The 19,312-nt window shown below is 34.9% G+C and overlaps 1 long non-coding RNA gene across 37 annotated transcripts; it reads right to left on the bottom strand.

The window, feature by feature from the left end:
- Window positions 1-6,917: 6,917 nt before the first annotated feature.
- On the bottom strand, window positions 6,918-17,405 carry LOC105050880 (uncharacterized). 37 transcript variants are annotated; one of them, XR_012143279.1, is made up of 10 exons: window positions 15,686-17,405; window positions 14,995-15,041; window positions 14,838-14,900; window positions 14,015-14,089; window positions 13,787-13,851; window positions 13,342-13,586; window positions 10,391-10,650; window positions 8,261-8,387; window positions 7,208-7,641; window positions 6,918-7,133 (listed from the first exon to the last, which is right to left on the bottom strand). It is a non-coding gene; the product is annotated as an uncharacterized lncRNA (long non-coding RNA). The 37 variants fall into 37 exon arrangements; XR_012143283.1 differs by having other exon boundaries at window positions 16,203-17,405; XR_012143272.1 differs by lacking the exon at window positions 14,838-14,900 and adding an exon at window positions 14,760-14,808 and having other exon boundaries at window positions 13,787-13,896; window positions 14,901-17,405.
- Between the last annotated feature and the right edge of the window lie 1,907 nt (window positions 17,406-19,312).

The raw sequence follows: 19,312 nt of genomic DNA, 5'->3' as shown, positions 1-19,312 counted from the left end.
CCCAAATCAAATATTCTTCCGTGAAAATTGAGGATCTATGACCACGTCCAAGAAAGATAGATCGATGCACCAACCGCCCCCTCCAACTCCCATTCTATTTTAGTAAAAAAAATCTTAAATATTTTTTTATATGCGCCGGTAGGGAAAAATTGTAAAAATAGTCGTATCATCAATTCTCAGCATTCTTTTAATTTACAAAAGGAGAATTTTATATTTTATTTTTCATGTTAGCTTCATAAATCTGTTGTACTTGTTCATTAATTTTAATCTTGGCTACTATATATTTACCTTTGGTCCTTTGCTTGGTGGAGAGGACGGTGGAACTCAGTTGCAATCTTAAACAATAATGAATTGAACAATTAAAGTGGTAAGAATTTAAAGAAAAGATTTGTCGAAAAAGCAAGTAGGCTAAGATAGATAATTTTGTAATTTAAAGTTTACATCATAACAAGATATCGGATTGAAAGAAATACAATCAAGTTGCCATGAATCATATTAAATTTTTTGACTGCATTAAAAAAATTTCAAACAAATACACATTTCAATTCTTCTGAAAACATTGTAACAAAAAATCAGAACAGAAAAAGAAAAGCAAGGCACAGTTTTTTTGTGCAAGATATTCTTGACATTCTTTCAAAATAATTATAAAATTTAAATTAATATATATATATATAAATAATTTTTTAGGAGACTGTAGCAGTATTGATGATATCTGCGAGTGATGGCGTCAACAAGCGGAGGCTCTATCCCTCCCCTCGTCCCCTCCACTTTGGAGGGAAAAAAAAGGTTTCTGATCTATTGTGGCTTTTCAAAGTTTCTGTCGGATGCAACCCCTGGCAGTTTTTTCGAGTTGCGGGCTAAATCGGGCGACACCGGTCCCCCGGTGGCAGTTAAATGGGTTGGCCTATAAATGAGAGCAACCCCTCGTCCATCGACCTCGGTGGCAGTCAAAAAGCCGTGTAAAAAATCTGACATGAAATACATCGTTCCATTCGATTAGGTATTATTTTTTAATATATATTTAATATTTATAATTTTATTTTTTTATTTTAAAATTTGAATGATAAAAATTATCTCCTATTTTGATAAAATTATGATATCTAACATAAAAATTATAACATTCTGAACCAAAATTATGATATTCTATCAAAAAATACCATAATTTTGATCCGTAATATCATAATTTTTATCTTGAATATTATAATTTTATTAAAATAAAAAAATATTTTCATCATTCAAAATTTTAAAAAAATAATAATTTTACTAAACAAAAATGCTTCTCTGTTGTGACAAAATTATGACATTCAAAAAAAAAATTATGATATTTTATGTCAAAATTATGACATCCTATCCTAAGATGTCTTAATCCATAATGCCATAATTTTTATCTTAGATGTCATAATTTTATCAAAATATTGGAGTATTTTTATCATTCAAAATTTCAAACAAAAAAATAAAATTTTGAACATTAAATAGATATTAAATATATATTTAAAAACGATGATCATGTCGTTCGATAGAATGAAACGGTGCGTTCTATATCAGATTTTCTACACCACAGACGATGCACAAAAAATTTCTTTTATTTTATATCCTGTTGATCAACATATAATGAGCACAATAACGACAACAAATATATTTATAAAACAAATCAAGTGTATCTCGTGAATGCCAAATGTATGTAGCTAATTGTACATGGATCGTCCTTTTTTTTTTTTTTAGGGCCAGACAAATTGAGATTCCTTACTGGATTCATGGATTGGACTGTCTATTTACAGCATGTTTGGATACTTGGTGCAATCCAACAAGATTCACATGAATACAGGCTGGGCCAGATCTCTGAAACATTTCTTTAGAATGGTCTGGCCCGGATTGGACTGTCTATTCACTGAAACATTTTCTTTAGAATGGTCTGGCCCGGATTTTGTGAGGAGAAAAATTAAAAAAAAAAAAAAACTTATGAGATTTTTTTTCTTTTTTCAATCCTACATGAAGGAATCGAAGAGGTGTAATTGACATTGGTTGGACCACAACTTATATTCTATAATGCTAAAAATTAAGTGTAATCAATTCGATTCAAAATATTTGTGCTTAAAGCTCAATCCGAGATCGCTCAAACTTTAATATCCAAACTTGAGCTCTAATTTGACACGATTGAAAAAAAAAAAATTCTTGAAATCAACTTAACTCAATTCGAATATAAACTAAACCATACTCGAGCTCAAATTTATACCTTGACCGTAATTTAAAAATATGACTAAAGCAAAATATAAAATAATATTATATTTTAAAATATAAAATTACTAACATATATTGTAAATATAATATTATATTATTAAAAATATATACACTCAATTAATCTCGTAAATCTCCAAATCGAGTATTTTATTTTTTGAACTTGACTCAAAAAATTATTCGAAGTACTTGAGCTTGATAACAATTGAATCAAATAAAACTTGAACCCAATTTGAGCTCGAACAGCTAGCAAGCTACTCGGCGTATTTACATCCATACTAAAAATCATCATTCCAATCCTAAAGATCCAATAGGATAATCGGAAGGGGAGCCCCAAGTCATACACACCTCATTTGAGGCTGGGATAGGGTGCTTGACCTCTCTTGATGCAAGCGAGAGGCATGCGGAACCTGTTCGAGAGGGGGTTGTTACCGAGCTATACTCTCAACCAAAACGACAGTCGGAAGAAACTAAAATTATTTCTCTTACAACGCCGGGATTTTAGCACAATTTTGAGATATTACTATATATCTGACTGGTGGTCATGACTGACATATCATCGTCAATATACTAGCCAGTAACTGCTAGAAATTAATTACAATTTATTTCTCAAAATAAAAATAGCTATTATCTTCCCCTATTACCAAATTGAAAATCTTAGTCAGCAAATGTCAGGATTTTATCAACTTGTACCATACTTATGTCTTATATTTTTTTGGTGAGACACTTATGTCTTATATGTTGTACATATTTGCTTCATACAGGTACATACCTGTATCTTAACAGAGTCACGATGTTCTTTAGAGCCGCAAATAAACTAGGGAAATAGTATATAGTAAAGGAAATTGCAGGAGAAGCATTTTGCAGATGGTTAGAGATGACAAAAAGAAGCAAACTGCGATGCAATGTGAACAGAAGAAAGGCCACCTTGTCAATAGAAAAAAAGTATCTATTATGATTCTAATAATATAGAGGACACCAATAATCCCACATCAATTATGAGTAAAGAGAGATTCGCACTTATAAGGAGAAAAAAATTCTTTCCACGTGAGAAATTTTTTAAAAGACAAAACCGTGAGGCCTATGGACCAGAGCGGACAATACCTCACGTGACGGACCGAGCCTTTGTCCGCAACAATGACACCCCAAGTAGGGATCGAAGTCTGTCTCGATTCTCTGAAATCGAGGATTCCCTGAAATCGAAGTCCACCTCGACTGACCGTAGAGCTTCTCGGACTATACACATCGAAATCCCCCTTGACTGGAGGACTTTGTTGTGGTTTTGATAATGTGGAAGACACCAATAGCCCCACATCGGTTGTGAGTCAAGGAGGACTCACGCTTATAAGGAAGAAAAAATCTTTCCAACGTGAGACGTCTTTTAAAGGACAAAACCGTGAGGCCCATGGACCAGAGCGAACAATACTTCACGTGACGAATCAAGCTCTTGTCTGCAACAATGACGCGCCAGGTAGGGGTCGAGCTCCGCCTCGATTCTCTAAAGTCGAAGTCCGCCTCGGCTAACTGTGGGGCTTCTCGAACTATACACATCAGAGTCTCCCTTGACTGGAGAGCTCTGTTGTGGTTCTAATAATGTAGAGGGTACCAATAGTCCCACATCGATTGTGAGTCAATGGAAACTCGCGCTTATAAGAAGGAAATAATCCTTCCCACGTAAGACGCCTTTTAAAGGACAAAACCGTGAGGCCCATGGACCAGAACGGACAATACCTCACGTGACGGGTCAAGCCCTTGTCCGCAACAATGACGCGCCAGGAAGAGTTTTTTCCTTCTTATAAACGCAAATCTCTCTTGACTCACAATTAATATGGGACTATTGGTGCCCTCCACATTATTAAAACCACAACAGAATCCCAATCAAAGAGGGACTCCGATATGTATAAAAAGGAAAAAAAAAATTCACGTAAAATGCCTTTTAAAGATCAAAATCGAGAGACTCATAGATCAGAGTAAATAATATCTCACATAACGGACCAAATCTTTATCCGCAACAGCACCCATCCATGTAGAGTTCAAAGATGAAAAATACCTATAGTTTTGAAGAGCAGAAGCAACACAGGTGCAAATTTCTTAAAAAGAGCGAAAAGTACAAGGATCGGGTTAGGTTAACATAAAGAGATGATATTCCAAGGAATAACTTGAAGCTTTTGCAAGGTTGCAAAGTGCACATTTACTTGATTTCTTTAATAAAAATTAGGACTCCGGCAGATGTAATGAGTAGATGTTGGAAAAAAAAAGGGTTAGAAAAAGAAAAAAAAAAAAGAAAAATATTAGTATCAAAATCGTGCCCACAAAGACGCCTATATACTTATATTTGCATCCATCCTACGAATAGCTATCATATCTTGTTACATCCCCGCGCACACAAATGTGATAACTCTTTCATGTCACCTTGATCTTGTAAACATAATATTTCCTGTTTTTACTGCGAAGTCATGAAAACAGGTACTCAAAGTGACTAGCCATGTCTTTATAGCTTAATTATTGTAAAAATTTTGAATTTTTTTAAAAAATTTTATTTTTACTTTGAACTTCAATCCATTACCACCAAATTATCAAAATTTTAAAATTTTATAATTTCTCCCCAACTATTATTTTCGTCTAAAAATTATGACGAAAATGATCAAGTGCCATCACATGACATATAATAGAAGCTGATGTGGCATAAAACTAGTTGATATAAAATTCTAAACTCCTTCATTTTCCTCTTCTAGTTTAAGTTTAAAAATCTTTCCCCTTTTCCTCTTTTAGCTAGAATTTAAATTTTTTCTTTCCTTTTTTTCCTCCTCTTTTAACTTAAATTTTTGCTTTTCATTTTTCTCTATTTTTTTCCATCACTATCTCCTTCAAAATCTCCACCATTCATACCTCTTTTTGTAGGTGTTCAGAGAAGAAACAAACACGTAAACTTAATATGGTTGAAAGAATTTCATAACTTTAATAGATTACTGCATAAGAGAGATTTGCCTCCCATATCATATACTTCATGAAAATTGCTTGTTGCTTAAGGGTCATGAGAGACGATGGCGGTGGATTTGATAGCAGTGGTAAAGACAATCTTGATGGTAGTGGTGGTTATAATGGAGACTCTGAAGTTGGTGATGGTAGAAGTGAAAGCATCGATGATAGTGTAGGAGATGATGGAATTTTACAAAAGATAGTGATAAAAAAAAAAGATAAAATAAAAAATAAAAATTTTAATTAAAAAAATAAAAAAATTTATAAAAATTTCACATTAACTATTTCATACCAAATCAACTTCCACTATATATCATATGATAGTACGTAACTATTTCCATCGTGACCATTAGATGAAAATAATAGTCAAAAAAAAATTATAATATTTTAAAATTTTAATAATATAATTACAATGAATCAAAATTTAAAATAAAAATAAAAATTCTTTAAATTTTTTTTAAAAATAATTAAATATTTTTTTAAATGGTAAATCTTGTGTGGTTGACACTGAAAATCTTCCAACTTGCCAGGCCACGAAGTCTCCAAAAGCTGCAAAAGGAGTCGCATAAATTAATAGACCAAACGTATAACCCGGACAAAGCCTGCTGAGCCAGTCCGTACCACTCCATGACGCACATGCGTTGGTACAGTTGGGCATTACACATATTATATCTCTTTCTGATATATTTTAATTAAAAGGGGACTATTAAATCGTTTTGCATTTCAGCATGGTGACATATGCGCTGGCACAGCAGCCACTGACCAGCAGCTGCCATACTACTGGCAACTAAATCCTTTACAGATATCTTCTGGTATTTTCTATCCGTTTAACTGAGGATTGCGAAAAATATGGAGACGGAGGAGCTCAGAATGTTCACAGCAACATATTTGCGCAACAGCACAAGAAAGCTGACATCTAACTGATTCAGTGAACACTTCTTAAGTTAATAATTCATGAAGGAAAAGAAAATGGATAAAAAATGACTCATGATAACCACAATTGATAAACCAAAACATAATGTATATAGACACATTAGTTCAATGTTTCGTGACATTGTGTCCATTTTCAACATGTTGGAGGGTCCAAAATCAACAAATTCGGAAAGATCATATTAATAAAGATATTTTAACAAAATATTTAAGAATTTAACTATTTAATGCCGAACATTTCCAAGTGCCTAGCTAATATTTTAATGCATTTTTAGCATATAACCATGACCATAAATTAGCCAATCTTAGCCCAACTATTTGGGTTGGTTTTATGGATCCTTTAAGGGCCATCTTCCATGTTATTTAAACATGATCTTTACATTATGAACCTCCCATAGCATGGCATTCTGAAACATTTGACATGAGACACGTCAATTTCTTTTAATTGACTCAAGGGTACTCATAATATTTTACCATGAAACGCATGCAACCATCAAGACACGCATTCAAGGATCCACCTCTTAAAACTGCTCATGCATCCATTTTCACTTGCCCATGTTGGTAACTAGATAAGATGGGTAACAATGCCCAGAAAAATAAAGCTTTATGTATTTTCGCAAAATTTTCATTCAAATGTTACTTAAATTATGGAGCTACAGAATCTCTAATGACCTTCAGATATCAAAAAACTTGTGATCAGAAGAATGGAAAAAGAGGGGTACATATAAAAAACTAAAGATTCAGCAACCGCCAACCTGTTAACTACTAAAAACTTGATATAGAAGCGACGAGCAAGTATTCTCTTCTAATTTCTTTTACCGTATGAAACAAAAGTATAACAGAAGCAAGAGAATTGCAAGCATACCGTGTCAGAAATTGATTGACAGACAATTATACATATCACTGAGAAACTGCGGACTGGGGTCTACAAGTCCTTCAAATGCTTCAGTTAAGATGTCGACATGAACTAAACTGGTTGGACGTATGACCTGTAAGATAAAATTGGTAAATTCTACGTCATAGGATTTTAGATCAGTCATTTAAAATGGTAAATATAGAGCACCTTCTCTTAAGAGTTGTCCTTTTTAGAGCTGAAAGGTGGAATCTGTCCAGGACTTGCCACAAATTTAGCCCGCAATGCACACATCATCAGGCAAGAAGTCACTCAGAAGTTGCTTTCTTATGGCAGACAATTCTGTCTAAAAGATGCACATTAAGTCAACAAGGACACCGATAGCATAACAACCATTTTCCAACGCATGGAGGAAAAAAGGAAGCTTAGTGAATTTATAGGAGTCACATCTGATGGATCTCCTAAGCTGTTCAGAATTTACAGAAACCATGAATTCTTTTGACTGGTTTACTGTTAGTTCTACTTCCGAAAGAGGTATCAAGGCACTATTATCATCCTCTTTTGATCCATATTCACCAGATGATCAGATGCAGTGGTCATGGACTGTAGTTTGGAATCTTCAACCAATTGAAAAATGGATCAACCTGGAATGAGAAACACAATTTATAAAGGCTAAAACTCTTTTAGCAGGAAAAAAAAAAGTGATCTTACTTTATTCACACCTTGTGATGTCTATCATTAAAATTCTGGAAGAAGATTATTTGATTGACATGATACTTTAAGTTGCGGCACTTTTGCTAGTCTTTAGCTGAAACAATGAACTGAACTTCAAGTTGATGGAACAAATTTGTTAATGGTGGTTGTTGCCATAAAAATGTACAAAAAGGAACACATGTGACAGGTACATATCCAAGAATCTGATGTTACAGGATCAGGTAATATCCACGAATCTGATGTTACAGGATCAGGTAATGTGTTTTGACGTGATATATGTAACTGCATCGCTTATAAGACAATAGTAATATGTGATACTACAAGAAACCTCAAGATATTTGAATATTTATAAGTGACAAAATAAAAACTAATGCAGAGTTTCTCTTAAAACAATACCCTGAAACTCTATGCTGGTCGTGTGACAATCTCAGAAGATATATTTATCAGATCCTCTACTGCCTAATGCAGACTTCTGGCCTTCAGGATGTTCTTAGCACATAGAATGAACAAAACTGACTCGAACAAGACCATAAGTATTGAGTTACATACCATTTTCTTATTCAGCAATGACATAATGAGTGGAATACGAGGCTGTACATTGAATGCTTTGCATAAAGCACAATTATGACTGCTGCCAGCATAAATAGGAACCAGCAACATGATGGCGGAAGTGAACCTACAAATATGTAAAAGCAGCATCAACATTGACAATTGGCAGCAAAAAAAAAAAAAAAAAGAAAAAACTGCTAGTGATCATAAAATAATCATATAGTACCACCGAGATTAAACTATTAAAGTATCTATAATTGAAAACTGGCTAAAATAACTTGACGGTCCTATACAGCATAGAGTTGCTACTTCTCAAACAGGAAGATACTTCCCAGAGGATCATAACTGTCCAACATACAATATTTGACAACTTAGACATGCCGTCACCATTTATTGTTACTGGTACATACAGTATAAGTGACAATATTCAGTATAACTAACCATGAAAAACAACCTTTATCAGCAATTTGTGGCTAACACTCCACATATTTTGGATGTGAAAATTGAATTTGGATTTTGAATATTTCACAGATTTAAGCACAAATCAAATTGTATTACAGCAATAACTTAAGAATGTTGATCGAAGCAACACAACAGTATCAGCTCATGAATCTTGCTCAGATCTGAAATTACATCTCAGGATTGTGCAAAAAAGTGCAGGGCTGATGCAAATTTCCTATGCAAGTCTGTGCCATTAGGTTGTAAACGAGCCAAAAATGCACAAGCTACCCCTGGTTTGGGCAAAATATGAAATTGTGGAAAGCCAGCTTGACCTCAGCTTGAGCTTATAACAGACTAAGCTGGGCCAACTCAAGTTTGTCTCGTCTTTTATCAAGCTGGCACATGCTCCTCTCAGAAGGCTTATTAGAGGCTGAGCAGAGAAAGAAGATGATATATCAGTTGAAGAAAGGAGCAGTGAGGACCAGCAACATGACAGCCCAGATCAAGTGAACAGTCAGAATCTTTAAATGAACAACTTGATCTCAATCATCCTCACCGACCACATGACTGTTGTTACCGATGAAATTGAGAAGAAGAAGAGGATGAGGTTTGATGTCAGCTTGGCCAAGGCATTGTTAAGGAAGGAAAAGAGGGATGGTGATGAGCAAAAGTTGAGGACCTATGCTCAAGGGTTTTTGTGGATCCAACCTTGGGGCTTTGGAGGATTTGGATTTTGGGGTTAGGTTTAATACTTGCAAAAGTTGAGGGAGAGAGAAGAGATGGGAGAAGAGAGAATGGTTTCAGTGGTGCCCCCCTACTTGAATAAAGGATTTGCTTAGGGTTGCCCCTTCGAAATAAAACTAGTTGATTAGGGCCATTAGTCCGTTATCTAAAAGCTGAAATGATTATCAACAATGTTATCATTATAGGCATCGATTGAGTTCTATAGCCAAACTTTATCCTTCTTTTTGCATGAACTTCAGTTTTTTCACATAATTAATGAAATAATATTTCGAGCTATATCAAGCTGAACATGAACAAGCTAGCCATAGCTCAAACTTAGCTTGTTCATATTTCAAGCTCAAAATCTTGGCTAATGTTTGACTCGTTTACTAATTGGGAAAACCATAGAACAGCTGAATTTCATGCTGACATGAACTGATGACAAGCAGCTCACTTGTTTGATAGCCCTAATGGCAACAATTCCTATTTCTCAATAACTATGTTACAAACGTACTTATAACCCTCAAACTGATTTTTGTTGACCAATTAATGGTAACAGCATCAATTGTTTGTGTCCAAATCTAAATAATAATGCTACTATATATGAATCAGGTCACTGCCACAGGCAGATTGAAACTGAGATCTCTCAGACACAAGGTTTAAAAACTAGCGGTACTCCACCTCCCATACCTATACAGTCGCCAAACAAGACAATACCCCTATGTTGATGATAGTACGATATGGTTGAGATTTCAAACCTCGATTTGATATTAACTTATTAAGTTTAAAATGAAAAAAGGTCAACATGAAAACTATAATTATTTCAAAATTAATTAAAAAATATACATTATAATGACAGTATTCCATACATAACATAGAATTTGATGCAAGTATGTGCAGAAATTTTTACCAATCATATTCCATACATAACATAGAATTTGACGTAGTAAATGCAGAAACTTTTACCAACCATAATGAAAGATCTTCTTCTTCTTCTTCCATATTCCATACATAACACTTTTACCAACCATAATAATTCCTCTTCGTCTTCCGTATTCCATTTCTTCTTCTTCTTCTTCTTCCATATTCCATACATAATGTTGCTGCAACATTCCGGACTGAGTAACTGAGGTCGGCGAAGGTCCAAGGAGAAAATAGGTGGTCGGTGGTGATTCGAGAATTTGGGCGCTCCTTCGAACCTGTAAAAAGTCCAGCCACCAAAGATTCTTCGGTGCAAGACCCTCCGATGCTTAAGTCAGTTGAAGCTTTGAGAACAGAGAGAGAGAAAGAGAGAAAAACAGCAAGTAGACTTTCTAGTTATGCAAAACTTACTAAAGAGTCCTCTGTGGTCTCCTTTATAGAGGGGAGGATGGATACGTTACCTTAATTACTAGTAACCGTCCAGAGAATTGTGGTTCACAATCCATCATGAGTAATGGGCGATTAATAGCGTTAAGTTGTGCACCACGTGTGATTGTAACCATCGGGTGTTCCGTCATAACCGTCATAACCACGATCTCTTTGTAATGGCTCTACATCCCAAGGTCCTTAAGAGTCATTAGTTGTAGTCATCGGATTGAGTCTAACCACGAGGTCGGCAGGCAAACGACATAGTCCTTGGAACGTAGCAAAGGATGATGACTTTAAGCAGAGTGTGGTGTGGTCCTCCATTTTCTTTTGGCTCTCGAGAATTTGAGTTGGTGCTATAGCGATAAGGGCCCTTCCGTAGGAGCAGGACACCCAAATGGCATTGAGCATCGAGATGAAGTTTGTGACCGTGGTCACCAAACAGTCCTCGATCTCAGGCCGATGACCATGTCCGACTAGAACCTTCTAGGAAGTATAACGTCAAATAGCAATGTCCATGGATGAGCACCGAGGATAATGGCCAAGGTGGTTTAACCCCCTAACACTTGCCCCCCACTTTCGAGCTCAAGACAGTTGCCTCAGGCAAAAGAAGTAGTAATCCTCAAGATAAGTCCTTGGTACATGTCCGAGTTGGCAAATCCGAGTTGTTTGAATTTTAAGTGAACCGTCGCATTGCTTCATACTTCTCAAAGTCGAATCAATGCATCGCTTCGTGGATCCCGACACCAATTTGATGGGTCACTTCGTGAATCGCATCTTAATTATTTAGGAAGATTCGCCGTCTCGCAGATCCCGATGCATTTATAAGGGATGGGCGGCTCGAAGCAGATCATTATTTCGACTTTGAGAGTCAGAAATCGATGGTTACCGGCCAACCAATCAGAGGTTGCCATCTGTCTGATGTCAGTTGGCCCGATGCTGTTTTGCGCGGATCAATCTTAGTGGCCGAATCAAAGCGGTGGTGCGTCGAAGAGTCATTTGTTTGGCCGGCTGCGATCTGCCCTCCCTTCTACACCACAACACAGCATTTTTACCAACCATAATAAAAGATCTTCTTCTTCTTCTTGTTTTTGGGGAAGCAGTTAGCTTCCTATTATGCCAACATTTCTTCCTGGATATTTATTTTGGCAACATTAAGAAACATTTCATAGTATTTTATGCATATTTCATAGATCACTCCTGGTCTCCTTAACTTTTGTGATGTTGCTAATTTACTAGATGCATCATATATTTCTAATATATTAAAACCTGCATAAACATCCATTCTCAGACGTTTTCCAATACTTCTCTAGAACATTTAGCAAATTACAAATTTTTGTCCTAAGATGAATTAATACTGAACCTGACTGCACGACTGTCCTATGTCACTCCAATGTCAGCTTAATAGGTCTAGCCCTACAGCAAGATAGGAGGGATGCTGATATTCCCATATTCTTAATTTGTACAGTTGTTTCAATATGCCTCTTTTTTCCCACAATAAATTGGCATTTATTTGTAGTTTTAGGTGTTGGATGTATTACAGTAGGAGGGGAGGTCCCACAGAAAGATTGAAGTATCAATGATATCTTTTCCTCTAGTCACTCCAGAAACTAAAGTTACAATTTTCAACAAATTCCCTTCTTTTTCTAAAAAGAAAAAAAAAAGCATGTGAAATCTCATTGCCTGCACAAAAAAAGAAGCAGCTTACAGGGGAAAAAAAAGAAGCCTATAGAGAGACTGAATTTTAATACTTCATTCATTTAAGGTTTTAAGGAAGGGACAACCATCCAAAATCAAGAAGCTCCACAGGAAATAAGTCTAGACACAAGCAGAGAGAAAAGGGAGAGAAATGAGCACCCTATATCGCAACAATACAACTGAAATTTGATTATATTGTGTATCTTGTTGAGATTAAATAGATTTACAAATTAATTTTTGCTTCTTGTCGAGCATCACTTTTCAATATAAAGCAGGATACAATTCGCAGACCATAGATCAAAGGAAGCAAATCAATATAAAGCTTATCCTTTAAAATCTTTTTACATGAAACTGAATCAAGAGAGAGGTAGTTTCAGATATTCATACAGCTCACAAGGGTAGTATCAGACAGCAAATAAATAACACAAAAGCTCATCCAAACATTAATGCATGGTACCATTAAAAAATAACAATATGAACCAACAAAAAAATAGTATAAATTTAAAATGAAGGAATAATAATGGCAATGCTTCAGCATTACTGTGAAATGAGGTGAGGTAACCTTTGTTCGAGAAAACAACAATATCAGATGATAAGTATGAGCAAAGCTTCAGGGTCTTCAGGTGTATTTTCAGCAGAATTGGACTGAGTCCAACTGGATGAAAACATTACTGTGATTTGATGACTGCTAAATCTTAAAGAAACTGGGTGCTTCCATGAACGGAAAAGAGCGAACTTATTGGAACACCATGAATATTCAAGGAATTCAATAAGCCTATCCAAGTGGAGTGGCAGATAACACAATATTATAAAGAACTAAAGATGTATTGCCTCCCCAGTTGAATTATTCATGGAAATTTTTCTGCACTTACAGGTAAAGGAGAGCCTTTCATGCTGTCTTCAGTTAATACAGATTTGCCCCATTGCTGCTCTTTTGTTGTCCATAGTAACCATGAGAATTTTTATCCAGACTTTCTTGGCAAGCATTATCTCTCAAGGAGCAAGTTTCCCTTCTTAACTTCTCAAAGAGAGCAGCCGAAGATGTAAAGACAGACACAATCCTTGAGAGTGTCCTTCAAAGATCATATGTCTTCGGTGATTCTGGACTCTGGAGTAGCTGAGCAAGGATAGGGAAAATATATGGTGAGTTTCAACACATGTTTCATGATCTGGGTGGACCATTGCCAAGAGCAACTGATGAAATAGGGCTTCAGGAAGTGCGTGCAATATATAGTGAATATATAAAATTCCAAGCAATTAACTAAATGAAGCATTACATAAAATAGATATATCCAAAAATATGTATCATTGACAAACCTTATTCTGATACAACAAATTTGGTACTGATGCACTTCTTTGAGCTGTATGATAAACTGCAGAGACTGTTGACCTAGCAACTGGTATGTTAGTTGACATCTTTGATCCTCCTCATGTAACAGGTAGAGTTAAAACATCTTAAATAATGACCAGGTATATTTCTTATCTAATAAATTTACTTGAGAGCACTATTTATTCAGGTGGTAACAGAAAAAGGAGGAGAACTACCTTTGGGATGTGTAGTGGATTTCTAGAAGCGTGTTCGCACAATTTGCCAATGTCTCAATCAATTACTTCCTCATTCTGCAAGGCATTTAACAACAATTGAATCCTTATAGAAGCATATATTAATGTTAGCACCTTTGAGAAAGAGACTTTCAGAAGTCTATGAAAATTAATCTTAAAAAGTTATGATTACTCAAAAATACAGCTGTTCTGCTGAATCTATACTTAGAAAAGTAGCCTGACAAGCCTGCCAAAGTTCAACATTGATCAAATTCAAATAAGTTGAAGAACTATCATGCATGTGGCATGCATGCATGTGCGCACACAAACAGATACCTATGTATGCACATGTGGAAGCTGCAAAAAGAAAGGTAGCAAAATCTGACAGCATTATTGAGTTTATAAAATGAATACATTCATGTAAGAAAAGGAGTGAAACAGGAACAAGCATTAGATACTTGAAAGGTTATCCCCAATCCTAGTTGCAGAACTTTACTACCCCGCATGAAAGATATGTGGATTTTTCTTAGTCGGCTGCTCCGTAGAAGATCTTTACACTTAGGGTCCATATAAGAGCATATTAATCATGTACAATTTATAAGATGAAATGACATGTATACTTTTGACAGATTTAAGAAGCTTTTTATCATCACATGAAAACATATTGAAGTGTTATCATGAGAGGCCTACTCACCAAACCATAATTGAGGAGAATAAGCAAAGCATTTAAAAAGGAAAATCATTTTACTAGCAATAACAAGTAGCATAATTTTGAAGGTGTCTAAAGATTGCCCAAGCTGCAGTAGGAGATGGAACAACAGCTTACAGTCTAAAAAATGATTTGTCCAAGTAAAACAGCAAGATCAATATAAAAGGTATGAAGCAAGACCTGCATTCAAGAAAAAATGTCAGCCAAAACCTTCTTGTAATGATTCACTGGCTGTCAAGACATTGCTTTCAGTGCAGAGCAGAAGAAACACAACCTCCCACAGGCAGGCAAAACCTTTGTTGACATCAGTCCCATCTTGAACTGGAGAAAAAAATTTTACAAAAAAAAAAAAATCTGGAACTGGAGAAAAGAAAATAATAAAAAGCTAATGTCTGTTGCTATATTTCTTTTTCCCTCTCAACTAAAAGGCAAATTTGTTTATGGAGCACAGAGAGAGTTTAATGTCAGATTGCGATATTTAAGGAAAAACATCGTCAAATCATCAAATAGATTCTACTTTCTCCACATTTTGTTTATATTTTCATTGAAAGTATCCACCGAGAGAGAGAAGTTCAAAATAATTTGCTAAAAGACAAGATGAACATGATCGCTGGATGCATTTCAAAGATTAACAAAGATCAAACGAAATGCCAGAACAATATCCAGTTCACCTCAACAAACTGGGAAATCAAGAATTCTCAAGTCAATTGATTCTCAAACTCTAAAATAACGGGAATTCATTTTTTTTTCTCGGATAAATTTTTAATAGGAGAACCTTTTCTCATATATTGATCGACCCCGGCCCAAAACTTTGGCATAGAGAGAAATAATAAAAAAAAAACTAGAGAAAAATAACCAAGAAATTGCGGACGGTTCTTCATATTGATCATCAGAGAAGAAATAAGGAATCAAGAATTCAGAAAACAACCGGTTTCCATAAAACTATAAGAAAGAACGAAATTTACCGCAAAATAATGTGGAGAAGACCCACGTGATCAAGTCTGAGTTCTTGAATTTCTTGAGAAACATTTTAACGCAATAGAAGTGAATCTAACTCGAAATATTTGACCGACAAAGAAGACCGGATGCAGTGGCAATGTTCTCGAGGAATTCAAGACCCCTTCCCCCTTTCCACGCAGCGTTTGGAACCAAAAAAAGATCACCACGGTAATCTAAGATCATCAGTGATGCGAATTTTATTATGATCTGATCGGATGTTCAATACATCATGATTTAGTGATTAAAAATTTTCAAATATCTATGAATAATTTATTTAATATTTTATTTTTTTATATAAAGAGAGAAAAAATTCATCCAAATTTATTAGAAAAAAAAGAGTACAAAAAAAATAATAAAAGAAGAAAAGAAATCAATAGAAAAGAAATTCCAACAAACCCTCAGCATTGAAATTCAAATTTAAAATTTGAATTTAAAAAAGAGAGAAACCCATTCTGCCGCCAACAGAAAAGAAGCAATGCTGACCATCGGAGAATGAAGTTGTCCCAGGAGAAGAAGGGGGACCCATGGCTTCACAACAAGTCGACGACACCTCCATCCAACATTGCCATGGATGGCCGTTCCGTCTTCACCGACGACGACACCAGCAGCTCAGAGAGAGAATCCGGCAGCCGGGGAGAAAGCGGGCCGCCGGAGAAGAGCAAATGCTGGTGACTAGAAGAAGGAGAAGACCCACAGACGATGACTAGATCCGAGGAGTGCCTCAATCCCAATGCCGGAAGAGAAGAGAACAGTCCGATATCAGGAGGGTCGCAGAATAGAGAGAGAAGCTATCACTCGAGAACAGTCAGAGAACGAGCACTCCGATCTCTACAACACTGAAACAGAAGAGAAGCAGTCCGAAACCAAGATTTTTCCGACTGACGGAGACTCGAAGAAGAGCGGAGAATGGGGGCCGCTCCAAGGAAGATTCCAGCCGAGGATAAAGAGGTCCTCAAGGCCAGAGGAAGGGAGAAGGGAAGAGGAATGGGGGCCCAACCAGAGGTGATAAGGGAGACGCCCCATGATGGGGAAGACAGTCATGCATTCCAGCAAGAAAATACTGGCGACACCCCGCGAAAGCCAGGCAGCAAAGAGAGGGGCTCAACGCGCCCGGGGGTTCAAGAATAGCCAACTCTCAGTCTCGGTGGGTTTCGAGAACAGTCGGTGGAAAAAAAGAAGAATAGGACCAGCGATTGACCTTGCCGGGGAGAGGAAGAGAAGCCGGCTTAGCCGGGCCCGCTGCCAAGAATGGCCGATGAAGAGAAGGAAAGAGAAGATGGCGGAGTAGATCAGCACTCCACCAGAAAATGATCCACCGTCGAAAAGGATCGGCGAAAAGGGAAAAACAGAGGGTTGGGGGAGGAAGGAGAGAGAGAACAAGAGAGAGGGAGGAAGGTGAAACCGAGGGGCATGGCCACTGTCCGACCGCAGTAGGAAGAGGGAGAGAGAGGAAGGGAGGAGGCAAAAGAGTGGGGGTGCTTGGCCTTCCGCCGGAGGGAGAGATCCGGCAAAGGGGGCTGGAACTCAAAGAGAAGAGAGAGAAGTGGAGGAAAACAAGACTCAAAGGGAAGATAGGGGGAGGGAGGGAGAGAGAGGAAGGAGAAGAGAGAGGGGCCTGACGCCGGCCATCAGAGGGGAAGAGAAAGGGAAGAGAAAAGGGGGCGGGCGGCCGCAGTCCGATAGGAACAGAGAGAGGGGAATCCAAGACCGCTGAACTATCTATAATATATTCTATAAAAAATATATTTTTTAATCATATATTATATATTATAAATAAAATAATTCTATATATATATATATAATATATTAATAATTAATAGATTCTATTAAAAAATATTTATTAATCTTATAAATCATCAATCCTATAAAATTATATTAATTTTTATTATAAAATTAATATTTTTATTTATATTTATAATATATTATTTATTAATATAAATATTTATTTTGATTAAAAAAATAAATTGAAGTAATATATTAAATATTTTATTATATAAATATAAAATATAATAAAAAATTTTATTCTAATTTATATTATCATCCCATTATGATAATGATATGATTAATAATATATTATCATATAATACATATTATAAATATAAAATATAATTTTAAATATAATATAATATTATATAAAATATTAATATAATATATTAATATTATATTAATATATTTAAATTTTTATTAGATCGAAAGATATTTTTATCCTGAATTATTGTTTCATTTGATATTTTTTCTTATTAGATCTAATTGTATTAACTTATTATACTTACTCATATTGGAACTAACTTTCAGCCACAAATAAAATTGCTCTAAGATTGTATAAAAAAACTATGATGATTTTAGATTAAGATTTTGCTGATTCAATTATTTCTAAAGATAATAATCTCGGACGATCTACTTCTACAAATATTTAATTATAATTATTTTGATTTAACTATATATTAAATAATAAATTTGAGTCATTTTTTTTTCTTATTTTCTTTGTTGTTTTAATTATTTAATAATTATATATGCTAGTTTTTATTTTTTATTTTAAATTTTTGTAGCATGATTATTTTTTTGTAGGTATAATATTTTGTAATTTTAGTACAAGAGTGAATGATTTGTTTTATAAAAATTAAATATAAATATCATCCAAAAAATATTATGATTTTTTTTTTATATTCAGATTTTTTTAATTATTTGATGTATTAAACAGGTTAGGTCGAATCGGATTGAGTTGGACTAATAGATTTCGCTTTAAATAGGTTAAACATATCAGACCAGATGGACTAATAAGTTATCCATTTATTAAATATGTTAAATAGATCAGATTGGATTGGACTAATAAGTTATCTATTTAATAAATAGATTAAATAGATCGGATTGAATTATCTATTTATTAAATATATCATATTCAAATAATAAATTTTAATTTATTTAATAAATATATTGAATTATCTATTATGATCGATTTAATAAATTTTAATATATTTAATAAATAAGTCTTGAATTATCCATTTATGATCGATCCGATCTAATTATCATCTCTAACTAAAAAATACATTCGATTCAAATGAGTTGAAAAATTTATGAGAAGTGCTTTTTTTAATTTTCAAATTCAAAATCAAGAGAGGTTAATAGAGAGCAATCCATAAGACTTCTCTCTCTTTTCAAAAAAAAATTTCTAATCAAGAAAAATATTTGAACATATAAGAACCTATTTGATGATCTCTGCAAAGAAACTAATAATTATTCCAGATTCATCTCTCTCCCTCTCTCTCTTTTCTTACAGAGCTATGAACGTATTGTTTTGGGAAAGTGCCTCTTTAATTTTTAAATTAAGAGAAGCAGAGAGCAGTCCCTTGGTTTTTTTTTGTTTTTCTTTTAGACGAGGAGAGTCAAAAAAAAAAAAAAAAAAAAATCGACTGGGAGGAGAGAGGCAATTGGCAAGACTTGTAATGGATCCCCCGGCGCACCACCCCCCCACTTTTTTTTTTTTTTTTTTTTTTTTTTAAGGTGCCTGTAGCGGAGCCCTTTTAACTAAATAAATGGATAAACATATTAATCATCTATATTTGCATTTAAATTTTGTCATATATATTAATAAA

Source organism: Elaeis guineensis, chromosome 8 (genome assembly GCF_000442705.2).
Source record: "Elaeis guineensis isolate ETL-2024a chromosome 8, EG11, whole genome shotgun sequence".
Lineage (NCBI taxonomy): Eukaryota > Viridiplantae > Streptophyta > Magnoliopsida > Arecales > Arecaceae > Elaeis > Elaeis guineensis.
This window is presented reverse-complemented; position numbering and strand designations above follow the sequence as displayed.